The sequence below is a fragment of the Rhinopithecus bieti genome, unplaced genomic scaffold (assembly GCF_001698545.2).
Source record: "Rhinopithecus bieti isolate Rb0 unplaced genomic scaffold, ASM169854v2 scaffold_44159, whole genome shotgun sequence".
Classification (NCBI taxonomy): Eukaryota; Metazoa; Chordata; class Mammalia; order Primates; family Cercopithecidae; genus Rhinopithecus; species Rhinopithecus bieti.
The window spans coordinates 1,471,959-1,498,550 of NW_016818573.1; the positions used below are offsets into that span (position 1 = coordinate 1,471,959).

General features: G+C 44.5%; 1 protein-coding gene across 2 annotated transcripts in view; it reads left to right on the top strand.

Annotated features, from left to right (window-relative positions):
* The window catches only part of KDM2A (lysine demethylase 2A), a 150,366-nt gene continuing 123,774 nt past the window's right edge, over positions 1 to 26,592 (top strand). The window contains exons 1-3 of one of the 2 annotated variants that reach the window (XM_017857106.1): positions 7 to 230; positions 1,402 to 1,526; positions 11,985 to 12,105. The gene's annotated coding sequence lies outside the window, so the exon portion shown is untranslated. Of the gene's footprint in view, positions 231 to 1,401; positions 1,527 to 11,984; positions 12,106 to 26,592 lie in introns of both variants that reach the window. The other variant, XM_017857105.1, reaches the window with a different exon arrangement.

Sequence of the window (26,592 nt, forward strand, 5' to 3'; positions counted from 1 at the left end):
GAGGGGTCGCGCTCCCCTCTCCTGACGCCTCCGACTCCCGGTCTCCAAAGCCAGAAGAGGAGGTTTGATTCAGCAACTGTTTGCTCCCTTTTCCTGGTCGCTCTGACCCTCTCTGGATACTGGGTTGATCCACCGAAAAACCGAAGACGACGTTTGGGATTTAATTATTCCTCTCAGCTTTGGAATCTTTTACTTCTCACTTGGACAAGAACTCAAGAGCAGAATCTCCGGTGAGTTTCCCCCTCCCCCCCTCATTTGGAAGTTTGGTTGACTGTGTTATCCAAAGACTGAATGCAAAGTTTCTTTTTCCGATGGGTGAACCATTGAAACGCCTTTTCCTGGGGGAGCCCAGCGAGATTCGCCCTTTTTCCTCTCCGGCCCTGGCTGCTCCAAGCCCGGGTGGTCGTCGCCCAGGGGGTGCAAGCACCGTTTCCCTCCGGACTTCGGGCCAGGGCTTCCTCCGGGAGGGCTCTGCCACCAACTGCTCTCGCAAACTGTGTCATCGGGTCCTCTGGTCTCGTAGCAGTTTTGAAAGGATGCTGTTAACGTGGCTGTAATGTAGTGACAAAAACGGGGGGAACCTGCGTTCTCAATGGAAGCCATTATCCACGAGAATATTTAGAAAAAAGGAAACCGTTTCTTGGTATTGCCGATTGACCGTCGCCCCGGCCGGTCTTTTATTGCATTTTTGGACAAGATGTATTTTCCTCGTATCCATAGATGCGATCGTTTATTTTATTACTTTATCCAAAAAGATCAGGTGGAATTTTGGTCCTTGATTTGCGCCTCTGAAATTTGTTTCAGAGTTGTGCACATCTTGTGTTGGGGTGGAGGGTAGATTTGGGAATGAAAAGACCCGGGGAGTCTAGAAAGGAAGGCGACGATTGTGCACGGCTTTACAGGAGGGTATGGGAAATTGTTTTGGGGTCATTTAAATCCTAATTTCTTGTCCTCTTTTTACATAGTCTACCCTTCTTTCCTTTAGTTTCTGATTACTGGTGAGAGAGAACTAATTTGGTTAGGATCGGGATTAGTTCAGTGGTGTTTCACCTGGTCAGCTCTCTAGAGATAAAAGTCCTGAGCTTTTTTTTTCGTGCTGATGCTGTCACGAAGGGGATCCTTGCTAGTGGTAATCCCGTGGGGAGAAACTAGTGGTGTGGCCCATCCACAAGGAACTGAAACCAACATCTCGTTTCGTCTAGGCCTCCGACAGTTGTAATGTGATTAATGTTGAACATGACATGGAACCACTTGCCCAAGAGCAGAAAGGTCCCAAACTCATGAAGAGGAACCTGATTTTTCAGAGAACCTTTAACAGTTACCTTAAATACTCCTTTCCGTGAACAGAAAGCACAAGTTTGAGAATGAGTTCTCATTTCTGCTTGTATCATTATTCTTTAGTGTTGCAATCTGGTTCCTAAGGAGGAAGAGGAAGGCAGCCCTGGAGTGGTTTCTTTACAGTAATTTCAACAGAAGAGTGAGAGATGGAACCCGAAGAAGAAAGGATTCGTTACAGCCAGAGATTGGTTAGTATTTTCTCCCCCCACCACACCCTCCAGTTTTGAAGTAGGATAACTGTTTTGTTTCCATTTGTGAATATACTGTGGATCTGTGATTAAAACTTTTCAGGTGACTTTTCTGTGCACCAGAGGAGGGGGAAAGGTGTATTAATATCGAATTTGGCTTTTGGCCAAAAATATTTTATGTTTTATATATTTATCCTGTTTGGAAATGGAGTTATATGTAGCCTTTAGCTTTTATAGAAACCATGGTATACCCAGGGATTTTGTGGATTACAATGTGACAAAGATTCCTAATTTTACAATACTGACATTGTAATACATCTGATTAAGTTAGATTAGAATATAAATTTTGGGGGTAGAGCTGTTTGAGGAAGGATAGTTAAATACTTTTTTTTTAAGATTTGATTTGTGACTTTGAGCTGGGGAGTAGAACTATGAATTATTCTCTTTTGTTTTATAAATTAACACTTTGGTAGCTTTGAAGGGTTGTTGGGATTGATTGAAGACAAGTAGGTAGAATACTGGATGCTGATAAAGTTCTGTGTTTTGGGAGGAATGTATGAGATGTTGTTGAAAGAAATTTTAGACATGATTTGAAAGGATTAGCTTATATCTGTATACGAACACTTGGATCCTTTAAGCCATGTTTTCCTCTTAAGGTTTCCCTATTGGAGTTTAAGAATTCAATTTTGTTTTCTTAGCCAAAGATAGCTTTATTAATAGTCTCCAGTATTAATAAAAATTTGAATTTGTGTTTGAAGAGTGGGCAATGAGGAAAGCCACAGAATTGTATGTAGTATGTGAAATTTGCTGAACTGAAGAAAGGCCTAGAAGATTACTAAAGGAATTTATGGTGGTTTTATTTGGCTCTGCATTTTAGACTGAATTTAGGAGAAAACGAATGGTTCTCTAATACATTTTCTAATGATCCTTACTCTTTTTGAGAAAAGACTTATTATTTATTTTTATTGAGATCGAATCTTACTCTATCGCCCAGGCTTAGAGTGCAGCAGCGTGGTCTGAGCTCACCGCAACCTCCGCCTCCCGGGTTCAAGTGATCCTCCTGCCTCAGCCTCCGAAGTAGCTGGGACTGTAGTTACAGGCCACCACGCCCAGCTAATTTTTGTATTTTTAGTAGAGAACTTAGTTTTACCATGTTGGTCAGGATGATCTTGATCTCCTGACCTCATGATCCACCCGCCTTGGCCTCCCAAAGTGCTGGGATTACAGACGTGAGCCACCGTACCTGGCCATGGCTTGTTTTTTATTTTATTTGTTTTATTTTATATTTATTTATTTATTTATTTTTGAGGCAGGGTCTGGCTCTGTTGCCCAGGCTGGAGTACAGTGGCGCGATCTCTGCTCACTGCAAGCTCTGCCTCCCAGGTTCACGCCATTCTCCTGCCTCAGCCTCCTGAGTAGCCAGAACTATTGCGCCCGGCTAATTTTTTGTACTTTTAGTGGAGACAGGGTTTCACCATGTTAGGCAGGATGGTCTCGATCTCCTGACCTTGTGATCTGCCCACCTCGGCCTCCTGAAGTGCTGGGATTACAGGCGTGAGCCACCGTGCCTGGCCTTTTATTTTTATTTTCATAGACAAGATCTTGCTCTGCCCAGAGTGAAGTTCAGTGGCGTGATTATAACTCACTGTAGCCTCAAATTCTTGGGCTCAAGCAATCTTTCATTCCAGCCTCCTGAGTAGCTGGGACTACAGTCATGTGCCACCATGCCAGGCTAATTTTCAGATTTTTTTTTTTTTTCTTAGAGACGAGGTCTTGCTATGTTGCCCATGCTAGTCTTGAACTCCTGGCCTCAAGCAGTCCTCCCACCTTGGCATCACAAAGTGCTGGGATTACAAGCGTGAGCCACAGTACCTGGCTTATTTATTTATTTATTTGTTTTGTGACTGCTAGAAAGGTTTGGTGTGTATTGGGAAGTATATATTCAGCATGCATATATTCCGGTGAGCCTGATTTCAGAGATTTGTCTCGTTCCCAATTCATGTGTTGAGATGATAATTCTTCATCTCTAATTTTGTGGAAATTAAGCATATCCGTAGTGGAATATTGTATCATTGGGATTTTTTTTTTTTTTTTTTTTTACATTTCTTGAATTAAACTTTTCTTTGGGAAGAGAAAAAGAGACGATGCCATAAAACTCCTTTCCCAGGTAGTTATTGCTATATGGAATTCACTTTTATCATGTCAAGTTGTTAGGTAGATATCTAAGGGATTTTGCAGTCCAGACTTTAAAAGAAGAGCCTTTCTAGCAAGCAAAACTTTTCACTTTTTTTTTTGAGACGGAGTTTCACTCTTGTTACCCAGGCTGGTGTCCAGTGGCATTCTCTCTGCTTACTACAACCTCTTCCTCCTGGGTTCAAGTGATTCTCCTGTCTCAGCCTCCAGAGTAGCTGAGATTACAGGTGCCTACCACCACACCTGGCTGATTTTTGTATTTTTAGTAAAGACGGGGTTTCACCTTGTTTGGTCTCGAACTCCTGACCTCTGGTGATCCGCCTGACTCAGCCTCGCGAAGTGCTGGGATTACAGGCATGAACCACTGCGCCCAGACTTTTGGGTTTTGTTGTTTGTTTGTTTGTTTTGAGAACGAGTCTTACTCTGTTGCCCAGGCTGGAGTGCAGTGGCACTATCAGGGCTCACTTACAACCTCTGGCTCCCGGGTTCAGGTGATTCTCCTGCCTCAGCATCCCGAGTAGCTGGGACTACAGGTGCCTGCCACCACACCCAGATAATTTTTGTATTTTTAGTAAAGATGGAATTTCACCATGTTGGCCAGGCTGGTCTCGAACTCCTGACCTCAAATGATCCACCCACATTGGCCTCCCAAATTGCTGGGATTACAGGTGTGAGCCACTGTGCCCAGCTTCACTTCTTTTATTTTATTTTATTTTATTTTTTTGAGACAGAGTCTCACTCTCGCCCAGAGTGCAGTGGCGCGATCTTGGCTCACTGCAACCTCTGCCTCCCGGGTTCAAACGATTCTCATGCCTCAGCTTCCCAAGTAGCTGCGATTACAGGCGCCTGCCACCATGCCTGGCTAATTTTTTTGTATTTTTAGTTGAGACGGGGTTTTGCTATATTGGCCAGGCTGGTGTCGAACTCCTGACCTCAGGTGATCTACCCACTTCAGCCTCCCAAAGTGCTGGGATTACAAGTGCGAGCCACTGCACCTGACCAACATTTATTATCTCACAGAGTTTCTGTAAGTCAGAAATGTGGAAGTAGCTTAGCTCAGTGGTTTTGGCTTGGGATCTCTTATGAGGCTGCAGTCAACATGTCAGCCTGGTGAGAAATCATCTGAAGCCTGGACTGGGACTGGGGGATCTGTTTCCAAGATAGTTCACTCACATGACTGTTGGCAGGAGGCTCTGTGCTGGGTGCTGTGCTGAGCTCCAGGGAGTGTAGGAATGAGTCAGAACCAGCCTCCCCTTCCAAGATCTCTCTCTCTCTGTCTCTCTCTATTCTCTCTGTCTCTCTGTCTCTCTCTCTCTCTCTGTGTGTGTGTGTGTGTGTGTGTGTGTGTGTGTGTGTGTGTGTGTATGTGTGAGTGTTGGGAGTAGGGGTGGGGTTGGAGGGGTCAGACAGCTATGGAAACAGATGGTGTCTACAGAGTTCATTAAATACCACAATACTGGAATAGTGGTTTTTAAAAAATTGCTTTGCTGTAATTCATATTCATGACATAACATTTAGGACACATCATGCAGAGAAAGTCTCCTTCTCTCCTTATTCTACAGCCACACGCTCCTCCAGCTCAGAGGCACAACTATAACTTGTTTTGTGTACCTTCCAGAACTATTCTACACTTATAAGACATTTCCCACCTCCTTAAACAAAAAGACAGCACTATTCAAAGTGCATTGTTCTGTACTTTGCCTTTGTTTTTTTTTCACTTACTCTATCTTGGAAATAATTCTGTATCAGTACACAGAGCGACCTTGTTCTTATTTATGGCTGCATGGTATTCTATTGCCTGCATGAGCCACAGTTCATTTAACCAGACCCCTATCACTGAACATTTGGTTTATTTCCAAACTCTTGTTATTAGAGACAAAGCTGCAATGACTTTCCTTGTACATTGGTTTCCACTCGTGTGGGTATAAATGTCGGAGAAATTCTTGGCAGTGGAATTGCTGCATCGAAGGGCTCATGCATCCTGGTAGATATTGCTCAGTAGGGTTTATACCNATTAGCCGGGCGTGGTGTAGGGTGCCTGTAATCCCAGCTACTCAGGAGGCTGAGTCAGGAGAATCACTTGAACCTGAGAGGCAGAGGTTGCAGTTAACCGAGATCACACCATTGCACTCGGCCTGGGTGACTGAGCGAGACTCCGCCTCAAAAAAAAAAAAAAAGTGCCGGGCGCGGTGGCTCAAACCTGTAATCCCAGCACTTTGGGAGGCTGAGACGGGCGGATCACGAGATCAGGAGATCGAGACCATCCTGGCTAACACGGTGAAACCCCGTCTCTACTAAAAAATGCACAAAAACTAGCCGGGCGTCGTGGCGGGAGCCTATAGTCCCACCTTGCAGTGAGCTGAGATCCGGCCACTGCACTCCAGCCTGGGCGACAGAGCGAGACTCCGTCTCAAAAAAAAAAAAAAAAAAAGACCGAGGGCGGTGTCTTATGCCTGTAATCCCAGAACTTTGGGAGGCCGAGGCGGGCCCATCACCTGAGGTTGGGAGATCGAGACCAGCCTGACACAACATGGAGAAACCTCATCTCTACTGAAAATACAAAATTAACCGAGTGTGGTGGCGCATGCCTGTCTGTAGTCCCAGCTACTGAGGAGGCTGAGGCAGGAGAATCACTTGAACCCACGAGACAGGTTGCGCTGAGCCGAGATCATGCTGTTGCACTCCAGCCTGGGGAACCAGAGCAAAACTCCATCTAAAAAAAAAAAAAAAAAAAGGAATAACTAGTTTTAAAAAACTGTCTTTTGCCAGTTATGGTGACTCACACCTATACTCCCAGTACTTTGGGAGGCCAGGAAGGGAGGATCACTTGAGTGCAGGAGTTCGAGACCAGTCTGGGCAACATAGACCCCCATTTCTCACACAAAGATTGTTTTTTGGCTGGGTGCGGTTGCTCAGGCCTGTAATCCCAGCAGTTTGGGAGGCCGAGGTGGGTGGATCACCTGAGGTCAGGAGTTTGAGACCAGCCTGACCAACAAGGTGAAACCCTGTCTCTGCTAAAAATACAAAAATTAGCCAGGCGTGGTGGCAGACGCCCGTAGTCGTAGCTACTCAGGAGGCTGAGACAGGAGAATTGCTTGAACCCAGGAGGTGGAGTTTGCAGTGAACTGAGATCGCACTACTGCACTCCAAGCTGGGTGACAGAGCAAGACTCTGCCTCAAAAATAAATAAATAAATAAATAAATAAATAAATAAATAAATAAATAAATAAAGGGGTGTTTTTCCAAGCTTCGTTATTTACCTATTACATGTGGAAAGGAAATGCGCCTTTGAAGATAGTGTATATGTGTAGATTTGGAACATAAGCTACACTTTCTGGAACTAGAATATTTAGCATTGTTGGAGTTGAACAGCTAGGTATTGATTGATAAAGGGTGGATAAACAGTGTTTGGCTTCTCTTAAGCAAGACTTAATTTTTTTTTTAGGTAATGAAAATATTAGGACTTTTGTATATAGATTGCCAGAACAAAGCCAGATCTCTGAGGCGAGTTTGTATACCTGAGGAGGTACTCAAGTGGGAGGGATAGAAGCTTCCTTTTGATGCTGGGGTGGGTTGTTCTGAGGTAACAATGATTTATTTCTGTATTTCTTTTTTTTTTTTTTTGGAGACAGGGTGTTACTCTGTTGCACAGGCTAGAGTGCAGTGGCGTGATCATAGCTCATTGTAGCTTCAACCGCCTGGCTCAAGTGGTCCTCCCATCTCAGCATGGAACTGTAGCTGGGACTACAGGCATGTGCCACCATACCTGGCTAATTTTTAATTTTTTCTGTAAAGGCAGGCTCTCCCTGCTCAGGCTGTTCAGGCTGGTCTGGTTTTTTTTGCTCAGTCTGGTCTTGAACTCCCAGACTCAGGTGATCCACCTTGGCTTCCCAAAGTGCTGGGATTACAGGTGTGAGCCACTATGCCTGGTGTGCTTGTCAATCTTGATGAAATTGAGAGCTTTTAGCACTTTCGCCTAGCAAAAAAAAGTGAAATAAAAAACAAATGGAGAGCTTTTCTGAAAGATGTTATCATATTATCACATATTCAATCCTGTTAACTTGTCTTACATATAATTCTCTATGAAATAGCTAAATCATTTATCTGTTGCAAGGAACTGGGGCCACTGAAACTCTGGTAATAGTCCCACCTTTTCTTGGGTTACCCTTGAAAGTGTCTCCCCCAATTCAGCAGTGATTACTAGATTATCTTTTTTTAAATTTAATTTTTTTTTTTTTTTTTGAGATGGAGTTTTGCTCTTGTTGCCCAGGCTGTAGTGCAATGGTGCAGTTTGGGCTCACCGCAACCTCCCCCTCCCGGATTCAAGTGATTCTCCTGCTTCAGCCTCCAAGTAGCTGGGATTACAGGCGTGCATCACCATGCCCGGCTAATTTTGTATTTTAAGTAGAGATGGGGTTTCACCACGTTAGCCAGGCTGGTTTCAAACTCCCGACCTCAGGCGATCTGTCCTCCTGGGCCTCCCAAAGTGCTGGGATTACAGGCGTGAGTTACCATGCCTGGCCGTTTTTTTTTTTTTTTTTTTCTATACGGGGTCTTACTCTGTTGCCCAGGCTAGAGTGCAATGGCACTACCACTGCAGCATCAGCCTCCCCAGGTGATCCTCTTACCTCAGTCTCCTGAGTGGCTTGGACCACAGATACATGCCACAACACCTGGCTTATTTTTAAAATCTTTCTAGAGACAAGTTTTCACGTGTTGCCCAGGCTGGTCTCAAACTCCTGGGCTTAGGTGAACCTCTCTCCTGCCTGGAGGCCTCTCCAGCCTCCTCAGGTCTTGGGATTACAAGTGTGAGCCACTGCACCTGGTCCCCCTTCCCACCCTGAGGTCTTTTTGACTGGGAATGGACTAGGTAAAATAGAATATTTATTTTAAGCCTTTTTTTTTTTCTAGTATGAAAGTATAATTTTTTTTTTTTTTTGAGACGGAGTCTTGCTCTGTCGCCCAGGCTGGAGTGCAGTGGCCGGATCTCAGCTCACTGCAAGCTCCACCTCCCGGGTTTAGGCCATTCTCCTGCCTCAGCCTCCGGAGTAGCGGGGACTACAGGCGCCCGCCACCTCGCCCGGCTAGTTTTTTGTATTTTAGTAGAGACGGGGTTTCACCGTGTTATGCAGGATGGTCTCGATCTCCTGACCTCGTGATCCACCCGTCTCGGCCTCCCAAAGTGCTGGGATTACAGGCTTGAGCCACCGCGCCCGGCCGAAAGTATAATGTTAACTAGAAAAAATTATATGTGGTCTACATTGTTGAATTAGTTTATTTCTAATTATTTTATGAGATTTAGTCTTTAGTCTGTGTTGGTAGAGAGCACACTGGTCTCATTGTTGCAGCCTCCCTCCTAATAAATGTAGGAAAAACTTGACCATTTTTGAGTGATTCAAAAATGCAGATAATGATGGAGCTAATTATTTATTCTTATATGTCAGTCTTCCACAGTAAGCTATATTTTGGGCCCGTAGAATGAGGATTATATTTAAGCCCTATCATTTTCTGTTTTATTTTGCTGAGCACTAATCACTACTGTACTTTGTGTATAGCTTCCCACTAGAGTATAAGCTCCTTGAAAGTTGAGACTTTGTTTTTGTTGATGCTATGTGCTAGATGCTTCAAATAGGGCCTAACACATAGCAAGTGCTGAATAAGTATTTGTCGATATTGTTGAAAGCCCTAATATATGCTCTTCTTTGCTACCAGTTTTCTTGAATGCTAGTAGTAAGCCACTAGAGTGGAGGAAGCTCTGAATGCAGTGGCTCACACCTGTGGTCCCAGCTACTCAGGAAGTGGAGGCAGAAGTATCACTTGAGCCCAGGGGCTTAAGGCTGTGGTGAGCTATGACTGTGCCAGTGCACTCCAGCTTGGGCTACGGAGCAAGACCCTGTCTCTAAAAAAATTAATAAATTAGAATAGAGGACACTTTGGCAGGTAGGGATGAGGAGGATATCTGGATATTGGGTCTTGCAGCATAGATAAGAACCAGAGACCTAAACTGTAACATATAAAAACGTATGCGTAGCATACATCTCAGAATACCACATTGATGATATTTGGTATTCGGACCGTTAGAACAAATAATAAAGTGTCTAGTTGACTTTAAAAGTTTAGTCTGGCCAGATGTGGCTTACACCTGTAATCCCAGCACTTTGGGAGGCCAAGGGGAGTAGATTGCTTGACGTCAGGAGTTCGAGACCAGCCTGACCAACATGGTAAAACCCTGTCTCTACTAAAAATACAAAAATTAGCCGGGCGTAGTGGCACCACATGCCTGTAATCCCAGCTACCCAGGTGGCTGAGACAGGAGAATCGCTTGAACTCGTGAGACAGAGGTTGCCGTCAGCTGAGATCGTGCCACTGCACTCCAGCCTGGGTGACAGAGAGAGACTCCGTCTCAAAAAATAAAAATAAAAAAAAGTAAAGTTTAGTCTGAATTTTAAGCTCTCCTATTCTTTTTTTTTTTCCCCCTTGTGTGAGACAGTTTCACTATGGTCGCTCAGGCTGGAGTGCAGTGACGTGATCTCGGCTCACTGCAACCTCCACCTCCCGGGTTCAACTGATTCTTCTGCCTCAGTCTCCCTAGTAGCTGGGATTACAGGTGCCCGCCACCCCGCCTGGCTGATTTTTGTATTGTTTTAGTAGAGACAGGGTTTCACCATGTTGATCAGGCTGGTCTCAAACTCCTGACCTCCAGTGATCCGCCCACCTCGGCCTCCGAAAGTGTTGGGATTACAGGCATGAGCCACCGTGGTCGGCCTTAAGTTCCCTTGTTCTAACCCTGTCCTAAACTGTGCCTAGGTTTTGCTGACCTTTAGACAGCCTTAAAGCTGTGAAGTTGCAAGTGATGATGTTTGTGTTATTCTGAGATCTTGGTTTTGGTTATTAAGTCAAGTAATTGATACATTACGTATATTATGTAGATGGACATACATTCTTTGTATCTTTCTATTTTGGGGGGGTAATGGACACTCTTAATTAGGTTTCATTAATTTTCTCTGTTTATCTCACTTTGGGAATAGTAGTTTATTTTTGCATTGCACTTTCACATCAGGAAGGGTTAAAATTCAGTAAAAATTTATTGTATGTCAGATAGTAGGCTAGGTTCTTTCATATATATTACCTTATTTAATTCTCAAAAGAACCTTGTAAAGTAGATGGTATAGTTTTAAACCTTGATTTTTTTTTTTTTTAATTATGGAGAGAGAGGCCCAGAGAGGGGCCATGACTTGCCCAAGATCACAGAGTTGGTAAGAGGTGAAACCAGACCTTGAACTCAGGTACCCTGACTCCCAACTCCAAGTTTCTTCTCTCATATCATCCAGTGTCTCTTATGTACTTTATACAGAAAACAGGCTGGGTGCAGTGGTTCACGCCTGTAATCCAAGCACTTTGTGAGGCCGAGGCGGGCAGATCACCTGTGGTCAGGAGTTCGAGACCAGCCTGGCCAACATGACAAAACCCCATCTCTACTAAAAATACAAAATTAGCTGGGCATAGTGGTGCACACCTGTAGTCTGAGCTACTCGGGATGCTGAGGTGAGAGAATTGCCTGAACCCAGAAGGTGGAGGTTGCAGTGAGCTGAGATCGCGCCATTGCGTTCCAGCCTGGGTGACAAGAGTGAAACTCCATCTTAAATAATATTGATAATAATGATAACTACTCTTACTGCACTGTGTGTAGGCTGAGTACTGTCTCTTTTTTTGAGGCTACTTTAATATTTTCTTTTTTTTTTTGAGATGGAGTTTCGCTCTTGTTGCCCAGGTTGGAGTGTAGTGGTGCGATCTTAGCTCACTGCAACCTCTGCCTCCCAGGTTCAGGCGATTCTCCTGCCTCAGCCTCCCTAGTAGCTGGGATTACAGGCGTGTGCCACCATGCCTGGCCAATTTTTGTATTTTTAGTAGAGATGGGGTTTTACCATATTGGCCAGGCTGGTCTGGAACTCCTGACCTCGGGTGATCCACCTGCCTTGGTCTCCCAGAATACTGAGATTGCAGGCATGAACCACCACTCCCCGCCTACTTTAACATTTTCTTCCTGACGTCTGTCTGCTTAACATCCTGAATGAGATAGCTATAAATATTTGATAGCCAGTGTTTGATCATGTTTCAAAAAAGATGGTACATTCTTTCTTTTCATGAACTTTGAACTTATTGCACTTGATCTGTTAAAATAGCAGTATTGTGCAGTTTGTGTGTATGTCAAGGCTTTTATTTGTGTATGTCACTCATATCCTTGTTTTCTGTTTTAAATTTTAGGTTCTTGGGGTTTTCTCTGTCTGTGAGTACTTGGTAAAAAGTTAAACCCTAAAGATAAAAGGCAGCAAATAGTGACCAAACGAATGTTTTTGGCAAATACATTGGTGAAGGCCTCCTTCAGGTAGGTAGAGAGGAGGAGGGAAGAGGGTGGCCTTTCAGGTGGTAAAGACAGCATAAGCTTTATACTACTACTATAAGGCCTATTCTGTGGATCTCTGATGGATGAGCAGTACTAAAGTAAGTGGTGTCTTTTGAGAGGCACTGCTGATAATGTTGGGTAGAAATTTTAAACAACTTTGAAAGCCAAGTATGGACATAGCCATTAGAAGTTTTTTTTTTTTTTTTTTGGATATGGAGTCTCACTGCGACGTCCAGGCTGGTGTGCAATGGCATGATCTCGGCTCACTGTAACCTACACTTCTTGGGTTCAAGCGATTCTCCTGCCTCAGCCTCCTGAGTAGCTGGGATTACAGGCACACACCACCACGCCCAGCTAATTTTTTGTATTTTCAATAGAGACAGGGTTCTCACTATTATTGGCCAGGCTGGTCTGGAACTTCTGACCTCAAATGATCCGCCCGCCTCGGCCTCCCAAAGTGCTGGGATTACAGGCATGAGCCACTGCACCCAGCCGGTTTGTTTTTAACAGTGATTTGGCCAAAGTGACGTTTTGGGAGTAATACCTACAGTTTCGGGTTGGGGGTGGTATAGAAGGATGTTCAAATAGCTTACCTTTTGAGGTGACAGGAACCCTGAACTCTTAAGGCAATGGTTTTCAAAGTGTAGGTCTCTCATTAGCAGCATGAGCATTACCTGGGTGTCTGGGAACATGTTAGAATGCAAATTCTTGGACCCCACCCCAAACTTACTGAACTAGAAACTCTGGAGCTGGGGCCCAGCATTCTGTGTTTTAACAAGGCAGGTGATTTTGATGCATGCAAAAGTTTGAGAACCATTGCTGTAGGTTATAGGTAGAAATGGAAAGGAAGAGATAGAAGCAAGACACATTGGCAGTGAAGGACTGACTAAACTTTGTAACCGATGGATAGCAGCATGTTATAATAGAGAAGAGTACTTAATTGGGGATGTTGAGCCTTGAGTTTTAGTATCAAGTCTCTTACCAACTGTGCTTTTATTTTTGTTTATTTATTTATTTTTTTGAGACGGAGTTTTGCTCTTGTTGCCCAGGCTGGAGTGTAATGGTGCGATCTCAGCTCACTGCAATGTCTGCCTCCCCGCTTCAAGCCATTCTCCTGCCTCAGCCTCCCAAGTAGCTGGGATTACAGGTGTGCACCACCATGGCGGGCTAATTTTGTGTTTTTTTAGTAGAGATGGTGTTTCACCATGTTGGTCAGGCTGGTCTCAAACTCCTGACCTCAAGTGATCTACCTGCCTTGGCCTCCCAAAGGGCTGGGATTACAGATGTGAGCCACTGTGCCTAGCCCATTTTTAGTTTTTGTTTTGAGACAGAGTCTCACTCTGTTGCCCAAGCTAGAGTGCAGTGGCCTGATCTCTGCTCACTGTAACCTCTACCTCCTAAGTTCAAATGATTCTCCTGTCTCAGTCTCCCGAGTAGCTGGGATTACAGGTGCCTGCCACTACACCTGGCTAATTTTTGTATTTTTAGTAGAGACGGGGTTTTGCCACGTTGGTCAGTCTGGTTTTGAACTCCTGACCTCAGGTGATCTGCCCTCCTCGGCCTACCAAAGTGCTGGGATTACAGGCATGAGCCACCACACCTGGCCTCCAACTGTGGTTTTTTTTTTTTGAGAGGGAGTCGCGCTCTCTCCCAGGCTGACGTGCAGTGGCCCCATCTCGGGCCACTGTAACCTCTGCCTCCCAGGTTCAGGCGATTCTCCTGCATCTGCCAGCTGGGTTTACAGCCGCGCGCCACCATGCCCAGGTAATTTTTTTTTTTTTTTTTTTAGACGGAGTCTTGCTGTGTCGCCCAGTCTGGAGTGCAGTGGCCGGATCTCAGCTCACTGCAAGCTCCGCCTCCCGGGTTTACGCCATTCTCCTGCCTCAGCCTCCCCAGTAGCTGGGACTACAGGTGCCCGCCACCTCACCCGGCTAGTTTTTTGTATTTTTTAGTAGAGACGGGGTTTCACCGTGTTAGCCAGGATGGTCTCGATCTCCTGACCTCATGATCCGCCCGTCTCGGCCTCCCGAAGTGCTAGGATTACAGGCTTGAGCCACCGCGCCCGGCCACCCAGGTAATTTTTGTATTTTAGTAGAGAGGGGTTTCACCATGTTGGTCAGGCTGGTCTCGAACTCCTGACCTTGTGATCCTCCCGCCTCGGTCTCCCAAAGTGCTGGGATTACAGGCATGTGCCACCATGCCCGGCACCAACTGTGGTTTTAAACAAGAAAACTGACCTGTCCTTGTCGAAGTTGTACAGCATGCTTTCTGAGGATTTTGGAGGCAAAGACAAATGAAATGTTAAGGTAGGCTTTGGGATTTAGCTTGGATTACCAGGAAGACCAGGGGAAAGATTTTTTGCAACTGTGAGGAGAGAATATGAGTGGATGAGGCTTTAGACAGTTGGAGATACTTCTTTTTTTTTTTTTTTTTTTTTTTTTTTGAGGCGGACTCTCGCTCGTTCGCCCGGACTGGAGTGCAGTGGCCGGATCTCAGCTCACTGCAAGCTCCGCCTCCTGGGTTTGTGCCATTCTCCCGCCTCAGCCTCCCGAGTAGCTGGGACTACAGGCGCCCGCCACCTCGCCCAGCTAGTTTTTGTATTTTTTTTTTTAGTAGAGACGGGGTTTCACTGTGTTAGCCAGGATGGTCTCGATCTCCTGACCTCGTGATCCGCCTGTCTCGGCCTCCCAAAGTGCTGGGATTACAGGCTTGAGCCACCGCGCCCGGCCTTAAAGCAGATTCTTAACTGGGGATGATTTTGCCCCCAAGGAAACATTTAGCAGTGGACATTTCTGATGGTCAGACTGGGGTAGTGCTACTGGTATTTAATGAGTAGAGGCTAGGAATGCTGCTGAAGCATCTGCAGTGCACAGGACAGCCCTAACTACAATGAATTAACAGGTGCAGAATGTCAGTAGTACAAGGTTGACAAACCCTGATATAAAGGGAAATACCGAGTAGATAGGTTGTGTGTTTCCATCCTAATTATCTACTGCTCATTTTATAATTTTATTTTTTTAATTTTTATTTATTTACTTATTTTTGAGACAGAGTCAATCTGTTGCCGAGGCTGGAGTGTAGTGGTGCGATCTCGGCTCACTTCAACCTCTGCCTCTTGGGTTCAAGCGATTCTCCTGCCTCAGCCTCCTGAGTAGCTGGGATTACAGGTATGCGTCGCCATACCCAGCTAATTTTTATATTTTTAGTAGAGACAGGGTTTCGCCATGTTGACTAGGCTGGTCTTGAACTTCTGACCTCAGGTGATCCACCCGCTTCAGCCTCCCAAAGTGCTGGGATTGCAAGCATGAACCACCTTGCCCAGCCTTAAGTTTTAGATAAATCTAACAGAACATCTCAAAAGCAGCCTCACATTGTGTTTCCCACATCATGCTTGGCAAAAGTAAGCATGAAGCCCTTTTTTTGTTGTTGAATTTTCACAAAACTAACTTCATGGTCATGACAATTCTCAACCCAGTTGCCTATTTTCTTTACTCCTTTTAACATACTCAGAGATCAACTTATTTTGGTCACGTAAGCATTCACTGTCTAGGCATCAATCATTAAGCTACAGCAGATCAGATTTTTGTGTGTGTGTGTTTTCCCTGAGACGGAGTTTCACTCTTGTTGCCCAGGCTAGAGTGCAGTGGCGCAATCTCGGCTCACCACAACCTCCGCCTTCTGGGTTCAAGCGATTCTCCTGCCTCAGCCTCCCGAGTAGCTGGGATTACAGGTATGCACCACCATGCCCAGCTAATTTTGTATTTTTAGTAGAGACAGGGTTTCACCATGTTGGTCAGGATGGTTTCGCTCTCTTGACCTTGTGATCCACCTGCCTCATGATCCACCTGCCTTGGTCTCCAAAAGTGTTGGGATTACAAGTGTGAGCCAGCACACCGGGCGCAGATTTCCTTTTGATACTTTCTTTGAAGGATAGGGAAATGAGATAAAAGTTGTGGTGCTGTTGTGAGCAAATGTTAAAATATTTTTAATTGCCCTGTGGCTGAAGGCTGCGCGATCACTCTGAAAAACTGCCTCATGAGCTGGTTGTGGTCCTCAGCCTTAATTCATCTCTTTAGATCCTGGATCACAGACGTTAGGAACTTCTTTGTGTGTCAAGGCAGTAATCTGGCCGACTCGTTTCTGAAAGTGACCTCAAGATAATATATATTCATAAATGTAGTGATCATTTTATAGTAGTTTTATAGTTTCCACAGTACTTCTTTGTCTCTTGTGTCTTTTTGTCGTCTTAGTCTTTTGGTCATCACCATCTTAATCTTTTGAGCATCACCATTCATAGGGTTGCCAGAACTCGTGGACAGTGCTACATGTTGGATAATCCCAAAAGTTGCCATTCACGTATCTTAATCTATGTGAATAAAGACGCCCTTGGAGTTCAACAGTGCACACCCTATAGAACTATGCATTGGTGTTTCTACCCATGACTGAAGGGTAGATTCTAGATAGTTTTCACCCTATCATATACTTCCATTGCATTCTGTGTTTACCTTTGTAGCCTTTGTGTAACTATAGTTAACATTACTAGTGTAAGTATTTTTGTTTAATATCTGACTTTTTCACCAGGCCAGAAACCTTTTTTGGGGGATAAGGTAAAGGAAAAGTCAACTGCATATTTGAAACTAGGAGATAAAAGCCCAATCTCACGGATAATAGCACACATCGATCAAATGTATACTGTGTGCTTGGTACTGGCATTTTCCATATACCCACTAATTTAATTCTCAAGAACCCTTTGAAATGGATTCTTTGATTCCCATTTTACAGTTTTGGAAACAGATCCAAAGTGCAGTTAAGTGTCTCAGGTTATCCAGTTAAGGGACAGAGCCAGGATTCAAAGTAAATGGTCTGGTGATTCCAGAGCATCCTAAGCTATACTGCCTCTTCATCAACTTTGTTGGTACATAGTTTATAAATGTTTTGCTGATGAATTCAGGGTGTTTCCCAAGTCATCTGTTCTCATTCAGGAGATTCATTCACTTAAACAAATGTTTGTTGAGTGCTTATGTTGTGCTAAGCATTTTATTTGGGTCTTCTAAATGCTGTGGTTTCAGATAATGCTGAGTGCTTTGAAGAAATTACAAGGATGATGAGATACTTGTAGGATGGAGAATTCCTTGAGATTGAGTGATCAATGAAAGGCTTCTTGAGAAGGTGGCGTTTTGTACTGAGACCTGAGTGATGAACAGCCAATCTTGTGACGTTCAAGGGCTCCAGGGACCAAATCTGGGGCCCTAGGTATAGGGAACAGGCAATGCAAAGCCCAAAGGTAGGAATGAAAAAATGATACTGAGCATTTAACCATGTCCAGATACCATGTAGAGCTCTGTATTACAGTAATGGATGAAACAGATATGGTCCCTCTGTCATGGAGCTTCTGGTCTGGTGGAAAAGTCAGACATTAAACAAATGCTAGTGATGTTAATTATAGTTACACAAAGGGCTACGAAGGTAAACATAGGCTTCAATGAGAGTATATGATAGAGTGAGCTAATCTAGCCTTCAGTAGTGGGTAGAAACAGAGAATCCTGAGAAAGCCTTTAAAGTTGAGACCTGAAGGGTGACTAGGAGGTAACCAGGCAAAGATGCAGAGTGATTAGCACATGCAGAAACTCTTAAGGTTGGAAAGAATTAGACATGTTTGAGAAACGTGCCAACCAACTAAACAAAACACCAAAAAGCCATTGTAACTGAAGAGATGTAAGTGGAGGAGAGAGTTAAAATCTTGACAAGGTAGAGAGGTCAGATCAAATAGGGCATTATCCTGAAGCCATTGGGAAGGCAGAAGTTCGGCAGAGTAGTAATGCGTTTGGACCAGTATCAGGGAGAGGGCAAGAATAGATTTGGGGAGATTAATTAGGAGGCTACTATATTGGTTCAGGTAAGATGATGATGTAGTATGGTTGAGTGCTGGCAGAATTAGAGAGGAGATTGATTATGTGGTGGAGAGTCTATGATTGATACTATGATTGAGGAATATATATGAAATAGAATCGGCCGGGCGCGGTGGCTCAAGCCTGTAATCCCAGCACTTTGGGAGGCCGAGACGGGCGGATCATGAGGTCAGGAGATCGAGACCATCCTGGCTAATACGGTGAAACCCCGTCTCTACTAAAAAATACAAAAAACTAGCCGGGCGATGAGGCGGGCGCCTGTAGTCCCAGCTACTCGGGAGGCTGAGACAGGAGAATGGTGTGAACCCGGGAGGCGGAGCTTGCAGTGAGCTGAGAGCCGGCCACCGCCACCCCCCCCCCGGGGAGAAGACCACCCTCACAAAAAAAAAAAAAAAAAAAAAAAAGAAATAGAATCATAAGACTTTTCATTGAATGTTTTGAGGGTCAGTGTAAAGGAGGTAAATATAAGTATGACTCCCAAGCTTTCCTAGTGCATGGCTTATAATACAGTTCTTTTATTGAAATAGGGTACACTGAAGGAAGAGCAGGTTTGGGGACTGAGCAAAGGAGCATAAGTTCAGTTTTGAGAAAGTTTGAAAAGGTTGAATGTGAATGCTTGTGAAATGTCACAGTAGAACTGTTGAGTAGTTAATTGGGTATGATTCTGGGCCTAAGGAAGGGCTTACTGGCATATGATTGGGTCTTTTTTTTTTTTTTTTTTAGACGGAGTCTCACTCTGTCCACCAGGCTGGAGTGCAGTGGCGCGATCTCGGCTCACTGCAAGCTCCGCCTCCTGGGTTCACGCCATTCTCCTGCCTCAGCCTCCCTAGTAGCTGGGACTACAGGCGCCCACCACCACGCCCGGCTAATTTTTTGTATTTTAGTAGAAACGGGGTTTCACCGTGGTCTCGATCTCCTGACCTTGTGATCCGCCCGCCTCGGCCTCCCAAAGTGCTGAGATTACAGGCGTGAACCACCACACCCGGCCAAACTATAGTATTATAATATTACAGGACCACCGTCACATATACAGTTGTTGACTGAAATGCCGTTAAGTGGCACAAGTCTGTATTTGACCGTGAGTCTCTTTTTACCTAGTAAGAGTAGACTTCTCTAAGACAAGGAGTATGTTTTACTCAAGTGCTCAAAAATTGTCTATTGAATTGAACGAAAATGTGTAGTCCTAAAAATACATAAAATATAGAGAACATAATAAGTGAATTTCAACAATGATAAAAAACTTTGATTGCTAATCAGGAAGCATAGGTTAGTTATCTAGCTGTATTTTATTCACCTACAAGGTTCTTAGTTCTAATAATTTAAACCAGTTGTTTTCAAAGTGTGCTCCCCAGACGACATTACCTGGGAACTAGTTAGAAAGGGAATTCTTGGCCGGGCGTGGTGGCTCACACCTGTAGTCCCAGCACTTTGGGAGGCCAAGGTGGGCAGATCACCTGAGGTCAGGAGTTCGACACCAGCCTGACCAATATGGCAAAACCCCATGTCTACCAAAAACACAAAAATTAACCAGGCGTGGTGGTGTGCACCTGTAATCCCACCTACTAGGGAGGCTGAGGCAGAAGAATTGCTTGAACCCAGGGAGGTGGAGGTTACAGTGAGCCAAGATTGCGCCGCTGCACTCCAGCCTGGGTGACAGAGCAAGACTTCCATCTCAAAAAAAAAACAACAACAACAAATGGAATTCTTGGATCCTACCCCAAACGTACTGAATCAGAAACTCTGGCAGTGGGGACTCAACAGCCTATGTTTCAACTAGTTCTCCAGGTGATTCTGATAGATGGTAAAGTTTGAGAACCATTGGAATTGTAGCAGTTTTTCTGTTTGTTGGAAACAAAAAATTAACTAGAGGTAGCTACCTTAATTTCACACTTCCCAACTTAAAGTTATTTTAAAATTGTTTCTTCATATTTCCTGCCAATTGAATTTGCTGACATTTTTCTAAACCACTCATGGTATCTTAGGTGTAGTATCTTTGAATCACAGGCAGTCATACTAAGTTTTTGAAGACTGCTGCTTTCCCCTGTGCTCCTTAAGTCTTATTTAAATAACCTTCAGTGAGTACAGAATGGGCCCATTACTACATCCTTCCTGGTGACACCAGTTAACCAAGCCAGGGCAAGTAAGTGTACCCTGGACCCCTGCCAACCAAAGGTTGCTTCTTTTTTTTTTTTTTTTTTTTTTTTTTTTGTCTTTTGAGACGGAGTCTCGCTTTGTCTCCCAGGCTGGAGCGCAGTGGCGTGATCTCAGCTCACTGCAATCTCAACCTCCCCGGTTCAAATGATTCTCCTGCCTGAGCCTCCCAAGTAGCTGGGATTACAGGCACCCATCACCATGCCCAGCACGTTTTTGTATTTAGTAGAGATGGGTTTTCTCCATGTTGGCCAGGCTGGTCTTGAACTCCTGACCTCGGGTGATCCACCCACCTTGGCCTCCCAAAGTGCTAGGATTACAGGTGTGAGCCACTGTGCCCAGCCTCTCTGTTTTTTAGAGATGGATCTGTCTACATTGGTTGCCCAGGCTGGTCTTGAACTCCTAGGCCCAAGTGATCCTTCTGCCTCAGCCTCCCAAAGTACTAGGATTGCAGGCATGAGCTATCATGACTAGCCCAAAGGTTGCAAGGTTGCTGCTGCTGCCTTTTTTTTTTTTTTTTTTTTGGAGACAGAGTCTCGGTCTGTCACCCAGTCTGGAGTGAGCTGGCACAATCTTGGCTCACTGCAACCTGTGCCTCCTGGGTTCAAGTGATTCTTCTGCCTCCGGTCCTCAGTAGCTGGGATTATAGGCATGCGCCACCATGCCTGGCTATTTTTATATATATTTTTTTAGTAGAGTCCAGGTTTCACCGTGTTGCCCTGGCTGGTCTCCTGACCTCAAATAATTTGTGCACCTTGGCCTCCCACAGTGTTGGGACTAAAGTCGTGAGCCACCGCACCTGGCCTACTCCTGTGTTCTTAGCTTGAGTTCCTGGTTGATGGGTGGTGCCACCAATTAAGAGAGAATACCACGGTTTGTGGGTTGGGTGTGGTGGCTCACACCTATAATCCCAACACTTTGGGAGACCGAGGCAGGAAGAGTTTGAGGCTTGAGCCCAAGAGTTGGAGACTAACCTGGGCAACATGGCGAAATCCTGTCTCTCCAAAAGACACAAAAGTTAGCTGGCTGTCATGGCGTGTACCTCTAGTCCCAGGTACTTGGGAGGCTAAGGTGGGAGGATCACTTGAGCCTGGAAGGTCAAGGCTGCGGTGAGCCATGATTACGCCACTGCACTTCAGCCTGGGCAACAGAGTGAGACCTTGTCTCCAAAAAAAAAAAAAAATCATGGTTTTATACAAAGTTAAGAATATAGGCAGGAAGAACACCCTGAGCAACATAGCAAGACGATGTCTCAAGAAAACCTTAAAAGAAGTTAAAAGTAGGCCGGGCGCGGTGGCTCACGCCTGTAATTCCAGCTCTCAGGGAGGCAGAGGCGGGAGGATAGCTTGAGCCCAGAGTTCGAGACCTGCCTGGGTAATACAGCGAGACCCCGTTCTCCACAAAAAGGAAAAGAAAAAAAGACAAAAAAAAAGAAGTTAAAAGTAGGCCGGGTGCGATGGTTCACACCTGTAATCCCAGCACTTTGGGAGGCTAAGGTAGGTGGATCACCTGAGGTCAGGAGTTTGAGACCAGCCTTGGCAACATGGTGAAACCCCGCCTCTACTAAAAATACAAAAAGTTAGCTGGGTGTAGTGGTGGGCGCCTGTAATTCCAGCTACTTGGGAGGCTGAAGCAGGAGAATTGCTTGAACCCGGGAGACGGAGGTTGCAGTGAGCCAAGACTGTGCCACTGCACTCCAGCCTGGGCAAAAAGAGCAAAACTTTGTCTCAGAAAAAAAAAAAAAGTTACAAGTATACTTTTTATTTATTTATATTAACCTTTCTGTCTCTAGTAGTATGTTGAATTCACCAATTATTTATTGAGTCTACTTTATGAAGAACCTTACCAGAGATTCTGGGTTAACATCATGAGGTATCACCATAGATTTGGATCACTTTTTATTAGGTAGAACTAGTGAAAAAACACTATATTTTAATTACTACATAGATTACTTAATTTTTCTCCAGGCCTTTTACCTCATGCTTGCCCAAGTCAAAGGTTGATAAATACTACTCATTTAGCTTCGTGGGCACTTTCTCAGTTTATCCCCCTCTCTTTGGAATGTCACTCCACATTGTCTCATTGATGAAAATATTAGGAACTCTGCTAAACTTCATATTTTGGGAAACACAAACATTTGAAGATACCCATCCATTTACTTCCGTCCCTTATTTTTTAACCATTTCTTCATGTGTGAAACAATTTTCCCTATTGTTTTGGGGTACATGTGATGCTTTATTAGATGCATAGATTGTAATGACCAAGTCAGAGTATTTGGGGCATCTTATCACCTTGAATATTTAATAGGAACATTTCAAGTCCTCCCCTCAAGCTATTTTGAAATATACAATTCATTGTTATTGGCCTGACGCGGTGGTTGATGCCTGTAATTCCAGCGCTTTGGGAGGCTAAGGCGGGCACATTACGAGGTCAGGAGATCGAGACCATCCTGGCTGACATGGTGAAACCCTGTCTCTACTAAAAAATACAAAAAATTAGCCAGGTGTGGTGGTGGGCGCCTGTAGTCCCAGCTAATCGGGAGGCTGAGGCAGAAGAATGGTGTGAACCCGGGAGGCAGAGCTTGCAGTGAGCTGAGATCGTGCCACTGTACTGCAGCCTAGGTGACAGAATGAGACTTGTCTCAAAAAAAAAAAATTACAATTCATTGTTATTAATTATAGTCACCCTACTAACTACTGAGCATCAGAACTTACTCCTTCTAACTGTATGTTCATGCCCATTAACCAGCCTCTCTTTATGCACCCCCTTGCCCTTCATACACACCCTTCCCAGCCTCTGGTGTCCATCATTCTGTTCTCTCTTTGTGAGATCAACATTTTAGTTTTTTAATATTTGAGTGAGAACACGTGATAATTCTCTTTCTGTGCCTGGCTTATTTCATGTTACTTAATATTCTCCAATTCCATCCATGTTGCCGAAAATGACAGAATTTCAGTCTTTTTTTATGGCTGAATGGTATTTCATTCATTCATTCATTTATTTATTTTTGAGATGGAGTCTCGCTATGTCATCCAGGCTGGAGTGCAGTGGCTCGATCTCCGCTCATTGTAACCTCCACCTCCCAGGTTCAAATGATTCTCCTGCCTCAGCCTCCTGAGTAACAGGTGTGTACCACCACGCCTGGCTAATTTCTGCATTTTTAGTAGAGACAGGGTTTCACCATGTTGGTCAGGCTGGTCTCAAACTCTTGACCTCAAGTGATCCACCCACCTTGGCCTCCCAAAGTGCTGGGATTACAGGCGTGAGCTGCCACACCCACCCTATATCTACTTTCTTAGGGCATTACAAATAAGGCTGGGTGTGGTGGCTCATGCCTGTAATACCACACTTTGAGAAGCCAAGGTGGGTGGATCACCTGAGGTCAGGAGTTCTAGACCAGCCTGGCCAACATGGTGAAACTCCGCCTCTACTAAAAATACAGAAATTAGCCAGGGGTGGTGGCGGGTGCCTGTAAACCCATCTACTGGCGGCGAGGGGGTGGTGGGCAGGTGTCAAGGCAGGAGAATCGCTTGAACCTGGGAAGCGGAGGTTGCAGTAAGCCGAGATCACGCCATCCCACTCCAGACTGAGGGACAAGAGTGAGATTCCATCTCAAAAAAAAAAAAAAAAAGTTTAGAAATAAAAGTACAAAGAGCTCAATTATGTATTTGTTTTTCTGTTTCCTATTAAATCCTTATTCCTAAAAGTACAGTAATTAAAATTAGAAACATTTAAAAACCTTACTATAGAAAAAATTAAACATATGAAGTAAACAGTGGTGTGATTAACACTCATGTACCCATTGCCAAGCTTCAACAGTTATCAAAACGTGGAAATCTTCTTTTATCTCTATCTTCTACTCCCTCTTAGTTGTCTTGAATGAAATCCCAGATAGTATTACTTCATCTGTAAATACTTCAGTTATATATATTTATTCTTTTTTTTTTTTTTTTTTGAGATGGAATCTTGTTCTTGTTGCACAGGCTGGAGTGCAGTGACGTGATCTCAGTTCACTGCAACCTCTGCCTCCCAGGTTCAAGCGATTCTCCCGCCTCAGCATCCCAAGTTGCTGGGATGACAGGCATGCACTACTACACCCAGCTAATTTTTGTATTTTTAGTAGAGATGGGGTTGGCTGGTCTCAAATTTGTAACCTCAGGCGATCCACCCGCCTCCACCTCCCAAGGTGTTGGGATTACAGGCGTGAGCCACTGCATCGGCCTGTCTCTTCATTTCATAAACATCTGAGAGGGTCTTTGCTATGGAACTTTAGGAGCACTAGCATCGGTATGAAATAGTGTCTGTTCGGTTTCTGAAAACTTCTTGTGAAGAAGCACATGCAGAAAAGACCGTAAAACATAAATGTATATGGTGTAGTGAATAAGCATGAAGCAAATGCCTGTGTAACTGCTACTCAGTCAAGATTTGAAATTGCCACCACTTCAAAAGCTTCTTTACAATCTTCCCAATCACTACTTTTTCTTACTCAGTGGAATTATGTTTTAGTTTTGCTTTTGTCTTTCTTTCTCTTTTCTTTTCTATCTTTCTTTCTTTCTTTTTTTTTTTTTTTGGAGACAGGGTCTCACTCTCCCAGGCCGGAGTGCAATGACGTGATCTCGATCTCAGCTCACTGCAACCTTTGCCTCCCGGGTTCTAGAGCTTCTCCTGCCTCTGCCTCCTGAGTAGCTGGGATTACAGGCGTGTGCTACCATGCCTGTCTGTTTTTTGTATTTTTAGTACATATGAGGTTTTACCATGTTGGCCAAGCTGGCTTGAACTCTTTACCTCAAGTGATCCACCTGCCTCGGCCTACCAAAGTGCTGGGTTTACAGGCATGAGCCACTGTGCCTGGCCTTAAAAAAAAATATTTTTTGTGTGTGAGATGGAGTCTCGCTCTGTCGCCCAGATTGGCTTACAGTGGTGCAATCTTGACTCACTGCAACCTATGCCTCCCAGGTTCAAGCGATTTTCCTGCCTCAGCTTCCTGAGTGGCTGGGACTACAGGCACACGCCACCACGCCCAGCTAATTTTTTTTGTATTTTTAGTAGAGACAGGGTTTCACCATGTTGGCCAGGATGGTCTCTATCTCCTCCTGATCTGCCTACCTCAGCCTCCCAAAGTGCTGGGATTACAGGCATGAGCCACCGCACCTGGCCCCCATTTCTTTAACATTTGATTTTTCTGCTGTCATAGGAAATAATACACCAATTGTCTTTTTACTTTTTATAGATTCTGAGGGCAAGAATCATGGCAGTCTTATTTATTAGAGCATTGATAGTGTTTGGCACATGGTAGGAGTTAAAACATTTAATGAATTCAGTTTAATATAATTTTCTATCTACTGTGACAGATTATCTCTTTTTCTGTCTTCCTTTTTATTGTTTGAGACAGGGTCTCACTTTGTTATCCACGCTGGAGTGCAGTGGCATAATCTAGGCTCACTGCAACCTCCACCTCCCAGGCTTAAGCGATCTTCCTGCCTCAGCCCCACAAGTACCAGGGACTACAGGTGCGTGTCACTACACCTGGCTAATTTTTTGTAATTTTTGTTGAGACAGGGTTTTGACATGTTGTCCAGATTGGTCTTGAACTCCCGACCTCAGGCGATCTACCTGCCTCAGCCTCCCACAGTGCTGCTACATGAGCCACCGTGCCTGGAACATTCTTTAATATTGGTTAGAAACTCTAATGCCATGCTTTTCTCCCTCACTTTAGTGGATTTGATCTGTTTATTATTCCTTAGCTGGATTATAAATATGTTTCATAAAAGTTTATCAAAAGCTTATGGTTTACTGATCTCATTTGAGATCATGTTAATGTTTGAAACTCCCTTGAACCTTACTGAAGAGTAAAGTTAATTTGTAGCAGTAACAGTTAAAATTTACTTAGTCAGATATAAATAGCCAGAAAACCTAACAGGATGAAAGTTGAAACAGCTAAGATTTATGAAAGTGTCTGCCATGTTAGTCCAATGTATGTCATCAACTTAAAAACAAACACTGTTGTTGACAGTTTGGTGTAAGAGAATAGAAATACTCCTGTTTGTATTTCATCCAGGCTTGGCCAGATCTTTTGTGCTACTCTGGGAATGGTCAGGTTAAAAGATACAACTTTCACTGGGCCGGGCGCGGTGGCCCAAGCCTGTAATCCCAGCACTTTGGGAGGCTGAGGCGGGCAGATCATGAGGTCAGGAGATCGAGACCATCCTGGCTAACATAGTGAAACCACGTCTCTACTAAAAAATACAAAAAATTGGCCGGGCATGGTGACAGGCACCTGTAGTCCCAGCTACTCAGGAGGCTGAGGCAGGAGAATGGCATGAACCCAGGAGGTGGAGCTTGCAGTGAGCCGAGATTGCGCCACTGCACCCCAGCCTGGGCGACAGAGCAAGACTCCATCTCAAAAAAA